The sequence below is a fragment of the Pleurodeles waltl genome, chromosome 1_2 (genome assembly GCF_031143425.1).
Source record: "Pleurodeles waltl isolate 20211129_DDA chromosome 1_2, aPleWal1.hap1.20221129, whole genome shotgun sequence".
NCBI lineage: Eukaryota > Metazoa > Chordata > Amphibia > Caudata > Salamandridae > Pleurodeles > Pleurodeles waltl.
Window position 1 is genome coordinate 1,202,408,654 of NC_090437.1, and position 17,692 is coordinate 1,202,426,345.

Here is a 17,692-nt window from a genome sequence, read left to right on the forward strand (position 1 = left end):
AGCCTACACAGATAGTCGGTTAAGTTTCAGGGGGCACTTCTAAGGTGCCCTCTGTGGTGTATTTTACAATAAAATGTACACTGGCATCAGTGTGCATTTATTGTGCTGAGAAGTTTGATACCAAACTTCCCAGTTTTCAGTGTAGCCATTATGGTGCTGTGGAGTTCGTGTTTGACAGACTCCCAGACCATATACTCCTATGGCTACCCTGCACTTACAATGTCTAAGGTTTTGTTTAGACACTGTAGGGGTACCATGCTCATGCACTGGTACCCTCACCTATGGTATAGTGCACCCTGCCTTAGGGCTGTAAGGCCTGCTAGAGGGGTGTCTTACCTATACTGCATAGGCAGTGAGAGGCTGGCATGGCACCCTGAGGGGAGTGCCATGTCGACTTACTCGTTTTGTCCCCACTAGCACACACAAGCTGGCAAGCAGTGTGTCTGTGCTGAGTGAGAGGTCTCCAGGGTGGCATAAGACATGCTGCAGCCCTTAGAGACCTTCCTTGGCATCAGGGCCCTTGGTACTAGAAGTACCAGTTACAAGGGACTTATCTGGATGCCAGGGTCTGCCAATTGTGGATACAAAAGTACAGGTTAGGGAAAGAACACTGGTGCTGGGGCCTGGTTAGCAGGCCTCAGCACACTTTCAATTGTAAACATAGCATCAGCAAAGGCAAAAAGTCAGGGGGCAACCATGCCAAGGAGGCATTTCCTTACACAACCCCCCCCCAAACGAAAGAGGATGAGACTAACCTTTCCCAAGAGAGTCTTCATTTTCTAAGTGGAAGAACCTGGAAAGGCCATCTGCATTGGCATGGGCAGTCCCAGGTCTGTGTTCCACTATAAAGTCCATTCCCTGTAGGGAGATGGACCACCTCAACAGTTTAGGATTTTCACCTTTCATTTGCATCAGCCATTTGAGAGGTCTGTGGTCAGTTTGAACTAGGAAGTGAGTCCCAAAGAGGTATGGTCTCAGCTTCTTCAGGGACCAAACCACAGCAAAGGCCTCCCTCTCAATGGCACTCCAACGCTGCTCCCTGGGGAGTAACCTCCTGCTAATGAAAGCAACAGGCTGGTCAAGGCCATCATCATTTGTTTGGGACAAAACTGCCCCTATCCCATGTTCAGAGGCATCAGTCTGCACAATGAACTGCTTAGAATAATCTGGAGCTTTGAGAACTGGTGCTGAGCACATTGCTTGTTTCAGGGTGTCAAAGGCCTGTTGGCAGTCCACAGTCCAGTTCACTTTCTTGGGCATTTTCTTGGAGGTGAGTTCAGTGAGGGCTGTCACAATGGATCCATATCCCTTCACAAACCTCCTGTAATACCCAGTCAAGCCAAGGAATGCCCTGACTTGAGTCTGGGTTTTTGGAGCTACCCAGTCCAGAATAGTCTGGATCTTGGGTTGGAGTGGCTGAACTTGGCCTCCACCTACAAGGTGTCCCAAGTAAACCACAGTTCCCTGCCCTATCTGGCATTTGGATGCCTTGATAGAGAGGCCTGCAGATTGCAGAGCCTTCAAAACCTTCCTCAGGTGGACCAGGTGATCCTGCCAGGTGGAGCTAAAGACAGCAATATCATCAAGATAAGCTGTGCTAAAGGACTCCAAGCCAGCAAGGACTTGATTCACCAACCTTTGGAAGGTGGCAGGGGCATTCTTTAAACCAAAGGGCATAACAGTAAACTGATAATGCCCATCAGGTGTGGAGAATGCTGTCTTTTCTTTTGCTCCAGGTGCCATTTTTATTTGCCAGTACCCTGCTGTCAAGTCAAAGGTACTTAGAAATTTGGCAGCACCTAATTTATCAATGAGCTCATCAGCTCTTGGAATTGGATGGGCATCTGTCTTGGTGACAGAATTGAGCCCTCTGTAGTCCACACAAAACCTCATCTCTTTCTTTCCATCTGTGGTGTGAGGTTTGGGGACTAAGACCACTGGGCTAGCCCAGGGGCTGTCAGAGCGCTCAATTACTCCCAATTCCAGCATCTTGTGGACTTCCACCTTGATGCTTTCCTTAACATGGTCAGACTGTCTGAAGATTTTGTTCTTGACAGGCATGCTGTCTCCTGTGTCCACATCATGGGTACACAGGTGTGTCTGACCAGGGGTTAGGGAGAAAAGCTCAGGAAACTGTTGTAGGACTCTCCTACAATCAGCCTGCTGTTGGCCAGAGAGGGTGTCTGAGTAGATCACTCCATCTACTGTGCCATCTTTTGGGTCTGATGACAGAAGATCAGGGAGAGGTTCACTCTCTGCCTCCTGATCCTCATCTGTTACCATTAACAGATTCACATCAGCCCTGTCATGGAAGAGCTTAAGGCGGTTCACATGGATCACCCTCTTGGGGCTCCTGCTTGTGCCCAGGTCCACCAGGTAGGTGACCTGACTCTTCCTCTCTAGCACTGGGTAAGGGCCACTCCATTTGTCCTGGAGTGCCCTGGGAGCCACAGGCTCCAGAACCCAGACTTTCTGCCCTGGTTGGAACTCAACCAGTGCAGCCTTTTGGTCATACCAAAACTTCTGGAGTTGTTGGCTGGCCTCAAGGTTTTTGGTTGCCTTTTCCATGTACTCTGCCATTCTAGAGCGAAGGCCAAGTACATAGTCCACTATGTCCTGTTTAGGCTCATGGAGAGGTCTCTCCCAGCCTTCTTTAACAAGGGCAAGTGGTCCCCTTACAGGATGACCAAACAGAAGTTCAAAGGGTGAGAATCCTACTCCCTTCTGTGGTACCTCCCTGTAAGCGAAAAGCAGACATGGCAGGAGGACATCCCATCTCCTTTTGAGTTTTTCTGGGAGCCCCATGATCATGCCTTTTAATGTCTTGTTGAATCTCTCAACTAAGCCATTAGTTTGTGGATGGTAGGGTGTAGTGAATTTATAAGTCACTCCACACTCATTCCACATGTGCTTTAGGTATGCTGACATGAAGTTGGTACCTCTGTCAGACACCACCTCCTTAGGGAAACCCACTCTGGTAAAGATACCAATGAGGGCCTTGGCTACTGCAGGGGCAGTAGTCGACCTAAGGGGAATAGCTTCAGGATACCTGGTAGCATGATCCACTACTACCAGGATATACATATTTCCTGAGGCTGTGGGAGGTTCTAGTGGACCAACTATGTCCACACCCACTCTTTCAAAGGGCACCCCCACCACTGGAAGTGGAATGAGGGGGGCCTTTGGATGCCCACCTGTCTTACCACTGGCTTGACAGGTGGGGCAGGAGAGGCAAAACTCCTTAACCATGTTGGACATATTGGGCCAGTAGAAGTGGTTGACTAACCTCTCCCACGTCTTGGTTTGTCCCAAATGTCCAGCAAGGGGAATGTCATGGGCCAATGTTAGGATGAACTTCCTGAACAGCTGAGGCACTACCACTCTCCTAGTGGCACCAGGTTTGGGGTCTCTGGCCTCAGAGTACAGGAGTCCATCTTCCCAATAGACCCTATGTGTTCCATTTTTCTTGCCTTTGGACTCTTCAGCAGCTTGCTGCCTAAGGCCTTCAAGAGAGGGACAGGTTTCTTGTCCCTTACACAGCTCTTCCCTGGAGGGTCCCCCTGGGCCTAAGAGCTCAACCTGATAAGGTTCAAGCTCCAAAGGCTCAGTTCCCTCAGAGGGCAGAACTTCTTCCTGAGAAGAGAGGTTCCCTTTCTTTTGCTGTGTTGCAGTTGGTTTCCCAACTGACTTTCCTGGTCTCTTGGTAGGCTGGGCCATTTTTCCAGACTCCAGCTCTACTTTTTCACCCTGTGCCTTGCATTGTGCTCTTGTTTTCACACACACCAGTTCAGGGATACCCAGCATGGCTGCATGGGTTTTTAGCTCTACCTCAGCCCATGCTGAGGACTCCAGGTCATTTCCAAGCAGACAGTCCACTGGGATATTTGAGGAGACCACCACCTGTTTCAGGCCATTGACCCCTCCCCATTCTAAAGTAACCATTGCCATGGGATGTACTTTTCTCTGATTGTCAGCGTTGGTGACTGTGTAAGTTTTTCCAGTCAGGTATTGGCCAGGGGAAACCAGTTTCTCTGTCACCATGGTGACACTGGCACCTGTATCCCTCAGGCCCTCTATTCTAGTCCCATTAATTAAGAGTTGCTGTCTGTATTTTTGCATGTTAGGCGGCCAGACAGCTAGTGTGGCTAAATCCACCCCACCCTCAGAAACTAGAGTAGCTTCAGTGTGGACCCTGATTTGCTCTGGGCACACTGTTGATCCCACTTGGAGACTAGCCATACCAGTGTTACCTGGATGGGAGTTTGGAGTGGAACCTTTCTTGGGACAGGCCTTGTCTCCAGTTTGGTGTCCATGCTGTTTACAGCTATGACACCAGGCCTTTTTGGGATCAAAGTTTTTACCCTTGTACCCATTGTTTTGGGAAGAGGCTCTGGGCCCACCCTCCTGTGCAGGTTTTTGGGGGCCTGTAGAAGACTCTTTACTATTTTTAGTTTTGGTTGTCTCATCACCCTTCTGCTGGGGAGTCTTTGTGACCCCTTTCTTTTGGTCACCCCCTGTTGAAGTCTTGGACACCCTTGTCTTGACCCAATGGTCCGCCTTCTTTCCCAATTCTTGGGGAGAAATTGGTCCTAGGTCTACCAGATGCTGATGCAGTTTATCATTGAAACAATTACTTAACAGGTGTTCTTTCACAAATAAATTGTACAGCCCATCATAATTACTTACACCACTGCCTTGAATCCAACCATCTAGTGTTTTCACTGAGTAGTCAACAAAGTCAACCCAGGTCTGGCTCGAGGATTTTTGAGCCCCCCTGAACCTAATCCTGTACTCCTCAGTGGAGAATCCAAAGCCCTCAATCAGGGTACCCTTCATGAGGTCATAAGATTCTGCATCTTGTCCAGAGAGTGTGAGGAGTCTATCCCTACACTTTCCTGTGAACATTTCCCAAAGGAGAGCACCCCAGTGAGATCGGTTCACTTTTCTGGTTACACAAGCCCTCTCAAAAGCTGTGAACCATTTGGTGATGTCATCACCATCTTCATATTTAGTTACAATCCCTTTGGGGATTTTCAACATGTCAGGAGAATCTCTGACCCTATTTATGTTGCTGCCACCATTGATGGGTCCTAGGCCCATCTCTTGTCTTTCCCTCTCTATGGCTAGGATCTGTCTTTCCAAAGCCAATCTTTTGGCCATCCTGGCTAACTGGATGTCCTCTTCACTGGAGTTATCCTCAGTGATTTCAGAGTTGTTGGTCCCTCCTGTGAGGGAACCAGCATCTCTGACTATTATTTGTGGAGTCAGGGCTTGAGAAGCCCTGCTCTCCCTAAGTAGGACTGGAGGGGGGGAATTTCCCTCCAAGTCACTATCTTCATCCTCTGAGTTGCCATCCTCAGAGGGGTTGGCCTTTTCAAACTCTGCCAAAAGCTCCTGGAGCTGTACTTTGGTAGGTTTGGGGCCCATTGCTATTTTCTTTAGTTTACAGAGTGACCTTAGCTCTCTCATCTGTAGATGGAGGTAAGGTGTGGTGTCGAGTTCCACCACATTCACATCTGTGCTAGACATTATGCTTCTAAAAGTTGGAATACTTTTTAAGAAACTAAAACTGGTTCTAGAATTTAATTCAAACTTTTACAAACTTTTAAACTCTAAAAGAAATGCTAAACAGGATCTAACACAAGGCCCTAGCAGGTCTTTTAAGAATTTAGAAAACTTTTCAAATTGCAAAAATCAATTTCTAATGACAATTTTGGAATTTGTCGTGTGATCAGGTATTGGCTGAGTAGTCCAGCAAATGCAAAGTCTTGTACCCCACCGCTGATCCACCAATGTAGGAAGTTGGCTCTGTATGTGCTATTTCAAAGTAAGGAATAGCATGCACAGAGTCCAAGGGTTCCCCTTAGAGGTAAAATAGTGGTAAAAATAGATAATACTAATGCTCTATTTTGTGGTAGTGTGGTCGAGCAGTAGGCTTATCCAAGGAGTAGTGTTAAGCATTTGTTGTACATACACATAGACAATAAATGAGGTACACACACTCAGAGACAAATCCAGCCAATAGGTTTTTATATAGAAAAATATCTTTTCTTAGTTTATTTTAAGAACCACAGGTTCAAATTCTACATGTAATATCTCATTCGAAAGGTATTGCAGGTAAGTACTTTAGGAACTTCAAATCATCAAAATTGCATGTATACTTTTCAAGTTATTGACAAATAGCTGTTTTAAAAGTGGACACTTAGTGCAATTTTCACAGTTCCTAGGGGAGGTAAGTATTTGTTAGATTAACCAGGTAAGTAAGACACTTACAGGGCTCAGTTCTTGGTCCAAGGTAGCCCACCGTTGGGGGTTCAGAGCAACCCCAAAGTCACCACACCAGCAGCTCAGGGCCGGTCAGGTGCAGAGTCCAAAGTGGTGCCCAAAACACATAGGCTAGAATGGAGAGAAGGGGGTGCCCCGGTTCCGGTTTGCTTGCAGGTGAGTACCCGCGTCTTCGGAGGGCAGACCAGGGGGGTTTTGTAGGGCACCGGGGGGGACACAAGTCCACACAGAAATTTCACCCTCAGCGGCGCGGGGGCGGCCGGGTGCAGTGTAAAAACAAGCGTCGGGTTTGCAATGTTAGTCTATGAGAGATCTCGGGATCTCTTCAGCGCTGCAGGCAGGCAAGGGGGGGGTTCCTCGGGGAAACCTCCACTTGGGCAAGGGAGAGGGACTCCTGGGGGTCACTTCTCCAGTGAAAGTCCGGTCCTTCAGGTCCTGGGGGCTGCGGGTGCAGGGTCTCTCCCAGGTGTCGGGACTTTAGGTTCAAAAGAGTCGCGGTCAGGGGAAGCCTCGGGATTCCCTCTGCAGGCGGCGCTGTGGGGGCTCAGGGGGGACAGGCTTTGGTACTCACAGTATCAGAGTAGTCCTGGGGTCCCTCCTGAGGTGTTGGATCGCCACCAGTCGAGTCGGGGTCGCCGGGTGCAGTGTTGCAAGTCTCACGCTTCTTGCGGGGAGCTTGCAGGGTTCTTTAAAGCTGCTGGAAACAAAGTTGCAGCTTTTCTTGGAGCAGGTCCGCTGTCCTCGGGAGTTTCTTGTCTTTTCGAAGCAGGGGCAGTCCTCAGAGGATGTCGAGGTCGCTGGTCCCTTCGGAAGGCGTCGCTGGAGCAGGATCTTTGGAAGGCAGGAGACAGGCCGGTGAGTTTCTGGAGCCAAGGCAGTTGTCGTCTTCTGGTCTTCCGCTGCAGGGGTTTTCAGCTGGGCAGTCCTTCTTCTTGTTGCAGGAATCTAATTTTCTAGGGTTCAGGGTAGCCCTTAAATACTAAATTTAAGGGCGTGTTTAGGTCTGGGGGGTTAGTAGCCAATGGCTACTAGCCCTGAGGGTGGGTACACCCTCTTTGTGCCTCCTCCCAAGGGGAGGGGGTCACAATCCTAACCCTATTGGGGGAATCCTCCATCTGCAAGATGGAGGATTTCTAAAAGTTAGAGTCACCTCAGCTCAGGACACCTTAGGGGCTGTCCTGACTGGCCAGTGACTCCTCCTTGTTATTCTCATTATTTTCTCCGGCCTTGCCGCCAAAAGTGGGGCCTGGCCGGAGGGGGCGGGCAACTCCACTAGCTGGAGTGTCCTGCTGGGTTGGCACAAAGGAGGTGAGCCTTTGAGGCTCACCGCCAGGTGTGACAATTCCTGCCTGGGAGAGGTGTTAGCATCTCCACCCAGTGCAGGCTTTGTTACTGGCCTCAGAGTGACAAAGGCACTCTCCCCATGGGGCCAGCAACATGTCTCGGTTTGTGGCAGGCTGCTAAAACTAGTCAGCCTACACAGATAGTCGGTTAAGTTTCAGGGGGCACTTCTAAGGTGCCCTCTGTGGTGTATTTTACAATAAAATGTACACTGGCATCAGTGTGCATTTATTGTGCTGAGAAGTTTGATACCAAACTTCCCAGTTTTCAGTGTAGCCATTATGGTGCTGTGGAGTTCGTGTTTGACAGACTCCCAGACCATATACTCCTATGGCTACCCTGCACTTACAATGTCTAAGGTTTTGTTTAGACACTGTAGGGGTACCATGCTCATGCACTGGTACCCTCACCTATGGTATAGTGCACCCTGCCTTAGGGCTGTAAGGCCTGCTAGAGGGGTGTCTTACCTATACTGCATAGGCAGTGAGAGGCTGGCATGGCACCCTGAGGGGAGTGCCATGTCGACTTACTCGTTTTGTCCCCACTAGCACACACAAGCTGGCAAGCAGTGTGTCTGTGCTGAGTGAGAGGTCTCCAGGGTGGCATAAGACATGCTGCAGCCCTTAGAGACCTTCCTTGGCATCAGGGCCCTTGGTACTAGAAGTACCAGTTACAAGGGACTTATCTGGATGCCAGGGTCTGCCAATTGTGGATACAAAAGTACAGGTTAGGGAAAGAACACTGGTGCTGGGGCCTGGTTAGCAGGCCTCAGCACACTTTCAATTGTAAACATAGCATCAGCAAAGGCAAAAAGTCAGGGGGCAACCATGCCAAGGAGGCATTTCCTTACAGACTCTCTTAGACTCTGTGACATTCTAATCAGAGTATTGGAGCTTTCTTGTGGTGGTCATGTTGAGAACGTGCGCAGACCTCGAGAATCTGGTGACTCTGACAGAATAGTGAGCCCGCAAATTAATTATCCTCCTGGTTTGCGTGTGTTCTCAGCATGGCCACATTGGACGAGCTAGTCAAGATTATCACAAAGCTCCAAGCAGAGGTGGTGTCCTCAAAAGATGTAGCAGCTCACCTAGCTGAGAGAGTGAGTCAGTTAAAGGAAAAGGTAGAGAAGAAGGAACAAAATCCTTTAGGTGCATTTTGGCTGGTCCTTCTTCTCAGGCTTCTAGAGGTAATCCTCCTACAAACATTTCCCTCAACGTTCCTTCGGCCATTCCCCTAGCTCCTCCAGAACGTTTCTCAGGTGACCGCTTGAAAGCGCAGTCTTTCCTGGTTCAAGTGGAACTGCATTTTACCTGCTAACCACACACTTTCCCTGATGCCCAATCCAGAGTAGCTTTCTTGTTATCATACCTGTCTGGGGATGCAGCTACCTGGGCTATTCCTCTTGTGCGTAAAGACAGTCCCCTGCTTTACAATTGGAAAAAAAAATTTGTGAGTTTGAAAGAGTATTTGATCAAAGAATTGTGACATTGTCAGCAGATCGGGAATTATTAGACTTGCGACAAGGTAACCAGGATCTAGTGTCATCTTTAGCTAACTTTAATCAGCTGAGACATCCTGGCCTGAAGAAAAGCAAGCGGCCTTGTTCTACAAGGGACTCAAGGAGGAGCTAAAAGATATTCTAGCTCAAATAGACCCACAGCCTACAGACTGTCAAGACCTGATAAACCTCGTTTTAAGACTGGATCATCATTTAGCAGAACGAAGGGGAACACGCATAAAGACTGAGAAATATTCTTGGCGTGTTCACTATAATAGAGAATCAAGGACTCAGAAAGAACGAACGCCAGAACTTATGGAAATCAGTACAATCAGGAGGCATCTGACCCAAGACGAAAAGGACTTCCGTAGAAAGAATGGACAATGTCTTTATTGCGGGCGCAAGGGTCATTTTGCCAAAAAATTTCCAATGAAACCAAAGAGCAAACAATGTCCTGTCAAGAAACTTGCAGCCAATGCACAAGTTGAGCCGGAAAACTAAATCACCCAAGATGTAAAGAAGGGTTGCTCTTGGGTGTCACTGTGGAGCCTTCACAATCTAGACATCTCAAGCTGGGCATAAAAGTTCAAGCAAAGAAAAATAACTATTTCAAGAAGGCCCTTGTGGATTCTGGGGCTACCGGGAACTTTGTTGACACCTAATTGGTCCGCGCATGGAGGATCCCATGCATCGAGAAGAAAACTCCTGAAATAATACAAGAAGTCGATGGAAAACTCTTGACGGGAGGCCCAGTAACTCTTCAGACTGTCCCCTTGTCAGTGACCTGTGAAGGGAAGAACCAAAGAAACAAACATAAAGAGAAACTCATCCTTGACGTGATCCAGGCTCCTCAGTATGGAATTATCCTTGGCTTACCCTGGTTAATTCATCACAATCCTGAGATTAATTGGGCAGAAAGAAAGGTCATATTCTCCTCAGATCTATGTAAAGAAAAATGCTTCCAAAAGTCTCAAGTAACCAAAGTTTGCAACTCTTACATAGCCACTGCAGCGGAGAAAGAAGTTACGTTGCCCAAGCAGTATTCATCCTATGAAGATGTATTCGAGGAAAAGGAAGCAGAAAACGTGCCTCCTCATAGACCTTATGACTGTCAAATTGATCTAATCCCAGGGGCGATACTTCCCATCTGTTGTGTATACGCCCTGTCAGAACATGAAAACCAACATTTTCGAAAGTATCTAGATCAATTCTTGGAGAATGGTTTCCATCCGCCATTCTGAGTCTCCTGCAGCCTCTCCTTTGTTTTTTGTCCCTAAAGCAAATGGAGATCTTCAAACTTGTATTGATTATAGGGGTTTGAACAAGGTCACCATCAAGAATAAATACCCCTTACCCCTCATTCCTGTCTTGCTGGAACAAGTAAAGAAAGCTAAAATCTACACTAAGCTCGATCTAAGAAGTGCTTATCATTTGGTCAGAATGAGAGAGGGCGATGAATGGAAAACAGCGTTCAAGACAAGATATGGTTAAATACACCGTCATGCCTTTTGGTCTGTGCAATGCTCCAGCAGCATTTACATTTTTCCTGAATGACATTCTTAGAGAGTATCTCAACATATTTGCAATAGTGTACATCGATGACATTCTGATTTACTCTGACAATGAAAACGAACATGTACTATATGTCAAGAAAATTCTCGAAGCTCTTCGAAAGCACCGTTTATATTGCAAACTAACCAAGTGTGAGTTTCATGTTACCACAGTTGAGTTTTTAGGGGGTATCCTTACCCCTGAAGGTATGGTTATGGCAGAAAAGAAAGTACAAGCCGTTTCTGATTGGTCCACTCCAAAGACTGTCCGAGATGTACAATGTTTCCTGGGGTTTGCAAACTTTTACCACAGGTTTATAAACCATTTCTCTCAAACAATGGCCCCAATCACTAAGTTATTGAGAAAGAAGGAAAAATGTGTATGGTCCCCAGAAGCTGACCAAGCCTTTTCAACTTTGAAGGAAGCTTTTTCCACTGCCCCAGTCTTGACTCACCCTGATGTGGATCATCCCTTCATAGTGGAAGCCGATGCCTCAGATGTGGCAATTGGTGCAGTCTTGTCACAGTGAAGCAAAGACACTGGCCAACTTCATCCTGTAGCTTACATGTCTCGTAAGCTGAACGAAGCCGAACAAAACTATGTCATTGCGGGGAAAGAGCTTCTGGTGATTCGTGACGCCTTCAAAGAATGGAGACATCATTTGTTGGGTGCAAGTGCACTGTCACAGTATATACTGATCATCGCAATCTCCAGTTCATGAGTTCAGCCAGACTTTTGACTCCTCGGCAATTACGCTGGATGTTGTTTTTTGCCAAATTTGATTTTGTGGTAACATTCCGTCTGGGTAAAGACAATCGCAAAGCTGACGCCTTGTACTGCCAAGAGTCTCCTGCGGTGCCTGCAGTCCAGCCCTCCAGAACTATCATTGCTCCAGACAAAGTTCTATGCATCATAAAAACTGAAGATTTCTTTGAAGATATCCGTAATTCCTTCGCCATTGAGAAATGGCAGACATGGGCTCAAGCAGACCCCAAAAGGTCAATCAAGCAAGGACTACCTTTCCATGATGCTCGCTTGTTTGTGCCTACTACCAAGCTTTGCAAGTTAGTATTTCATTGGTTGCATGTTATACCTACAGCAGGTCATCAAGGAACTCCTAAAACTCTTGAATTAATTCAACGCTACTTTTGGTGGCCTACTCTGACAAAAGACGTCAAAACAATGGTAAACGACTGCAAAGTCTGTGCTCGCATCAAGACAAGTCATTCAAAACCGAAAGGGTTGTTGCATCCTCTCCCAACTCCATGTCGACCTTGGGAACACATCTCTTTAGACTTCATTACAGGACTACCAGTGGTCCAACAACATTCAGTAATCCTTGTGGTAGTAGATAGTCTCACGAAATATGGACATTTCATTGCCTGTAAGAAATTGCCCACTTCCAGCGAACTGGCGATCATCTTACTAAATAGAGTGGTCCGTTATCATGGGCTGCCAAAAATGATTCTCTCCGATCAAGGGTCACAATTTGGCTCCAATTTCTGGAAAACATGGTGCAAAGCACTTCAAGTCACGTCCACACTATCTACTAGCAATCATCCTCAAACAGATGGTCAAACAGAGAGACTAAATCAGACTTTGAAGCAATACCTGCGTGCTTACGCTGAAAAAGCACTTAATTCTTGGACATCAATGCTCTGGTTAGCTGAGTTATCCTAATATAACTCATTTCACACTTCCACTGGTGTTACACCCTTTTTTGGCTTGTTTGGCTATCATCCTGACACCTTGCCCATCACGATCCCTCAAGAAAGTTCTCTTACACCAGCTGTGTCGGAAACCATTCAACACCTTCACCAAACCCATACATTGATTCAACAACATTTAGAAAAGGCCAAACAAAAATACAAAAAGTATTACGACATGAAACATTGTGAGGGACCTCATTGTCAACCAGGTGATAAAGTGTGGCTTTCGACAAGACATATAGGCGGTGATTCTAACCGCGGCGGGCGGCGGGCGGCGCCCGCCATGCGGTTACCGCCAAATGACCGCACCGCGGTCACAAGACCGCGGCGGCCATTCTGGCTTTCCCGCTGTGCTGGCGGGCGACCGCCAAAAGGCCGCCCGCCAGCACAGCGGGAAAGACCCAGCAACGATGAAGCCGGCTCCGAATGGAGCCGGCGGAGTTGCTGGAGTGCGACGGGTGCAGTAGCACCCGTCGCGAATTTCAGTGTCTGCTAGGCAGACACTGAAATTCTTTTTGGGGCCCTCTTACGGGGGCCCCTGCAGTGCCCATGCCATTGGCATGGGCACTGCAGGGGCCCCCAGGGCGGCACCCCCTACCGCCATCCTGTTCCTGGCCAGGAACAGGATGGCGGTAGGGGGTGTCAGAATCCCCATGGCGGCGGAGCGCGCTCAGCCGCCATGGAGGATTCTCAAGGGCAGCGGAAAGTCGGCGGTACACCGCCGACTTTCCGTTTCTGGCCGCGGCTGAACCGCCGCGGTCAGAATGCCCAGCGGTGCACCGCCAGCCTGTTGGCGGTGCTACCGCGGTCATTCGCCCTGGCGGTTTTTACCGCCAGGGTTAGAATGACCCCCATAGACTTCAAGAAAAAGCACATGTTTAATCCAAAATTCATCAGTCCCTACACTGTCCTTCAGCAAATCAATCCGGTGACCTATAAACTGCAATTACCCAGGTCACTGCGTATTCATCCAGTATTCCACACTTCCCTCCTGAAAAAAGCAGTCCAGAAGGTCCGCCCTCATCCAGCTCCAGTTTTAGTACAGGGAGAAGTGGAATACGAAGTGAAGAAGGTGTTGGATTCCAAACTGAGAGGGCGTAACCTATGGTACTTGATCTAGTGGAAAGGTTATGGCCCTGAAAGTAACTCATGGGTTTCCGCATCTGATGTTCATTCTCCATTACTTGTGAGGCGTTTTCATTGTCTCAATCCAGGCAAGCCAGGCCCTAGAGCGCTTCTGGTAGAGTGGAGTACTGTCAACATCAGGGCAGTGCGCGCTCTACGGGCGACTGGAATGCAAAAACCCAGCACTTCCAAAATAACGTAATTCATGCATTATGCTAATGTGCTGTTGTTTAACCTTTTGCATTGCAGAGTTTAATTCTGAAGACTTATATTCAAGGTGCTTATAAATAATGTTCATTTGCAATGTATTGCTGCAGGCTTTCAGAGTGTGTCGGGGTGCGCTCCCTTTCCAGGGCCTTCTAGAAGCTTCCTCTGCAGCATGGCTGGGTGTGGTTCGTGGGCTGGGCCAAGACTCTATATAAGGGAGCCTGCCCAGCTCCACGTGCTCACTATTCAGAGGTCCCGGTGCAGAGCAGCAGCAACTTCCTGAGCTCCTGTTCCGGAGGCCTACTTTGATCTTCCAGGCCTTGCCCTTTCACTTTGTGGGTGATCCTTGATCAGGGCGGTAAGACGGAGGTCGGGCTGGGCCCCTGATCCCGTTCTCTGAGGCTTTCGAGTTCTTGGGCCTAATTTGCATGATAAAACTATTTAACTTGCGCGTGTGAATGTGCGCTTGGTTTTTCATGGCATTTACAAGGTAGCATTCGAATCGGCAAGACGTGCGGTTCATTTCTTGTGCCTAATTCATGTTATTCATTGTGCGCTACCATTTCATGGCATTTACAAGGTAGCATTTGAATCGGCAAGACGCGCGATTCATTTCTTGTGCCTAATTCATGTTATTCATTGTGCGCTACCATTTCATGGCATATACAAGGTAGCATTCGAATCAGCAAGACGCGCGATTCATTTCTTTTGCCTAATTCATGTTATTCATTGTGCGCTACTGTGAGAAAGTAGCCTCTTTCTAGCCCTGTTACCCCCACTTTTGGCCTGTTTGTGAGTGTATGTCAGGGTGTTTTCACTGTCTCACTGGGATCCTGCTAGCCAGGGCCCTGTGCTCATAGTGAAGACCCTATGTTTTCAGTATGTTTGATATGTGTCACTGGGACCCTGCTAGTCAGGACCCCAGTGCTCATAAGTTTGTGACCTATATGTATGTGTTCTCTGTGTGATGCCTAACTGTCTCACTGAGGCTCTGCTAACCAGAACCTCAGGGGTTATGCTCTCTCTGTACAAATTGCCACTAACAGGCTAGTGACCAATTTCACCAATTCACATTGGCATACTGGAACACCATTATAATTGTCTAGTATATGGTACTGAGGTACCCAGGGTATTGGGGTTCCAGGAGATCCCCTATGGGCTGCAACATTTCCTTTGCCACCCATAGGGAGCTCTGACAATTCTTACACAGGCCTGCCATTGCAGCCTGAGTGAAATAACGTCCACGTTATTTCACAGCCATTTACCACTGCACTTAAGTAACTTATAAGTCACCTATATGTCTGACCTTTACCTGGTAAAGGTTGGGTGCTAAGTTACTTAGTGTGTGGGCACCCTGGCACTGGCCAAGGTGCCCCTACATTGTTCAGGGCAAATTCCCCGGACTTTGTGAGTGCGGGGACACCATTACACGCGTGCACTATACATATGTCACGACATATGTATAACGTCACAATGGTAACTCCGAACATGGCCATGTAACATGTTTAAGATCATGGAATTGTCATGCCATTCTTGGGGAGACAATTCCATGATCCCCCGGGTCTCTAGCACAGACCCGGGTACTGCCAAACAACCTTTCCCGGGGTTTCACTGCAGCTGCTGCTGCTGCCAACCCCTCAGACAGGTTTCTGCCCTCCTGGGGTCCAGCCAGGCTTGGCCCAGGAAGGCAGAACAAAGGACTTCCTCAGAGAGAGGGTGTTACACCCTCTCCCTTTGGAAAAAGGTGTTAGGGCTGGGGAGGAGTAGCCTCCCCCAGCCTCTGGAAATGCTTTCATGGGCACAGATGGTGCCCATTTCTGCATAAGCCAGTCTACACCAGTTCAGGGATCCCCCAGCCCTGCTCTGGCGCGAAACTGGACAAAGGAAAGGGGAGTGACCACTCCCCTGACCTGCACCTCCCCTGGAAGGTGCCCAGAGCGCCTCCAGTGTGCTCCAGACCTCTGCCATCTTGGAAACAGAGGTGCTGCTGGCACACTGGACTGCTCTGACTGGCCAGTGCCAGCAGGTGGGGTCAGAGACTCCTTCTGATAGGCTCCTTCAGGTGTTGCTAGCCTATCCTCTCTCCTAAGTAGCCAAACCTCCTTTTCTGATGGATACAACTACCTGTGGATTCCTCACCTGATGAATACTCCCATGGCGCCAGCATTCGACGGAAATCTTCTTACTAGTCTCTGCACGTCGACGAGGACGTCACTCTAGCCCACGCGACGCCGTCTGACGTCATACAGGCAATAAGAGGTCCTCGCCGACGTGCCGATGACAGTTCCCTTTTTTCCGTGCATTCGAAACGGTTATCTTCGAGGGAGCTACTGTTACCTTCGTGGTTACAGTGTATTGTCTGCTGCGTAGTCTTCTCTGCGGTAACAATGTCTCAGAGGAAGTCGGGTTTCAAGCCCTGTCGAGAGTGTGGGGGCAAGATGTCAGTTACAGATCCTCACTCCGACTGTCTATGGTGTTTGAGCTCCGACCACGACGTCTCGACTTGCGATTCATGTCAACACATGAATCCGAAGGCCCTCAAAGAGCGTGAGGCCAAGTTATTCATGGCAAAGTCAAAGAAGAAGGAGAAACATCATAAGAAGTCTTCTTCGCCAAGGTCTCACCGGCGTCATCAAGACTCACTCCAGCAAGGAGTCTCGTTCGAGGTCACCTTCGGCTCGGCGTCGGAGGACTTGGGAGGTCAGCCCCACGGTCACGCCGCATCCATCGACGCCGTTGCCCTCTCCGGCGTCACCGACTTCGCCTGGTCAGGCGTCAGTGATTGAGGTGGTGCAGCCTCTTGTGTTTTCTCCGGCGTCGCAGACGTCGAGGCCGGCGTCGGGGTCGCCCTCGATCCAGGCACCCCAGTATCCGGCTTTTCCCACTCCTGGAGCCGATAGTACTGCGTTTCTTAATGCGATGTATACCATCTTTCAGCAGATGGCTCCAGGAGCTGCTCCGGCTGGTCCTTCGGGGCCCTTGGCCTTTTCGTTGGGTGATCCTGTGCCTCTTCGGCCGGCACCCTTTATGCCCTTTCTCCCTTTTGGGAATGTGGGCTCGGCGCCGGTGCCGGCGTCGGTGGCCGCTCCGGTGGCTTCGGATGTTTCGGCCCCGGAGGTTGCCCCTCCGTCGAAGTCAGGATTTTGCCCTGTGACTCCGGTTGGTCCATCGGCTCCAAGACCTCGTCCTCCGGCTCCTGCCTCGGCGCCGAAGCTGCCTGTGGCGCCGGACGCGGCGTCAGATGCTTCTGGAGATCGGCGCCGTTCTTCGACGTCGGCGGAGGCCATGTCGACTCCGCGTATCGAGGAGAGACTTCATTCGAGGAGGCGTGCTCTCCGTCTTTTAGAAGAGCAAGAGTACCAGCGAGTCCTAGAGGAGGGAGAGATTGAGGACTCTGGAGACGGACTGCATGGTCTGGATACAGCCAGTGGGCTGGACACTTCCCCTGAGTGGGACCTTTCATCTCCAGGGGAATATACGGAGGAGGCTGCTTCCTTTCATGCTGTGGTGAGGAAGGCAGCGAGCTTTTTGGACCTGCCTTTGCCGGTGGCAGAGGCAAAGCAGAATTTGCTGACAGAGGTATTGCATCCGGCCTCTGCTGCAGCTGAGCCTCTCTTGCCATTTAATGAGGCTTTGCTGGATCCGGTGTTGGAGGTGTGGAAGAAGCCGGTGTCTTCCTCGGCCGTTCATAGGGCTGTGGCCAGGAGGTATCGAGCTGCACCATCTGACCCTGGCTTTCTCTCTAGACACCCTACGCCGGAGAGCTTGGTGGTGCAAGCCTCCTGTTCCTCAAAGTCAGCGCCTGGTTCCTTCCCGACGGTGCCTGGAGACAGAGACTCCAAGAAACTGGATGCGCAGTCCAAGAAAATATTTTCGTCATGCAGTTTGGCGTTGAAGGCCACCAACGCAACGTGCATTCTGGGGAGGTACATCCATGCGCTGATGGATGATATTTCGTCTTCATTTACGGAGCTTC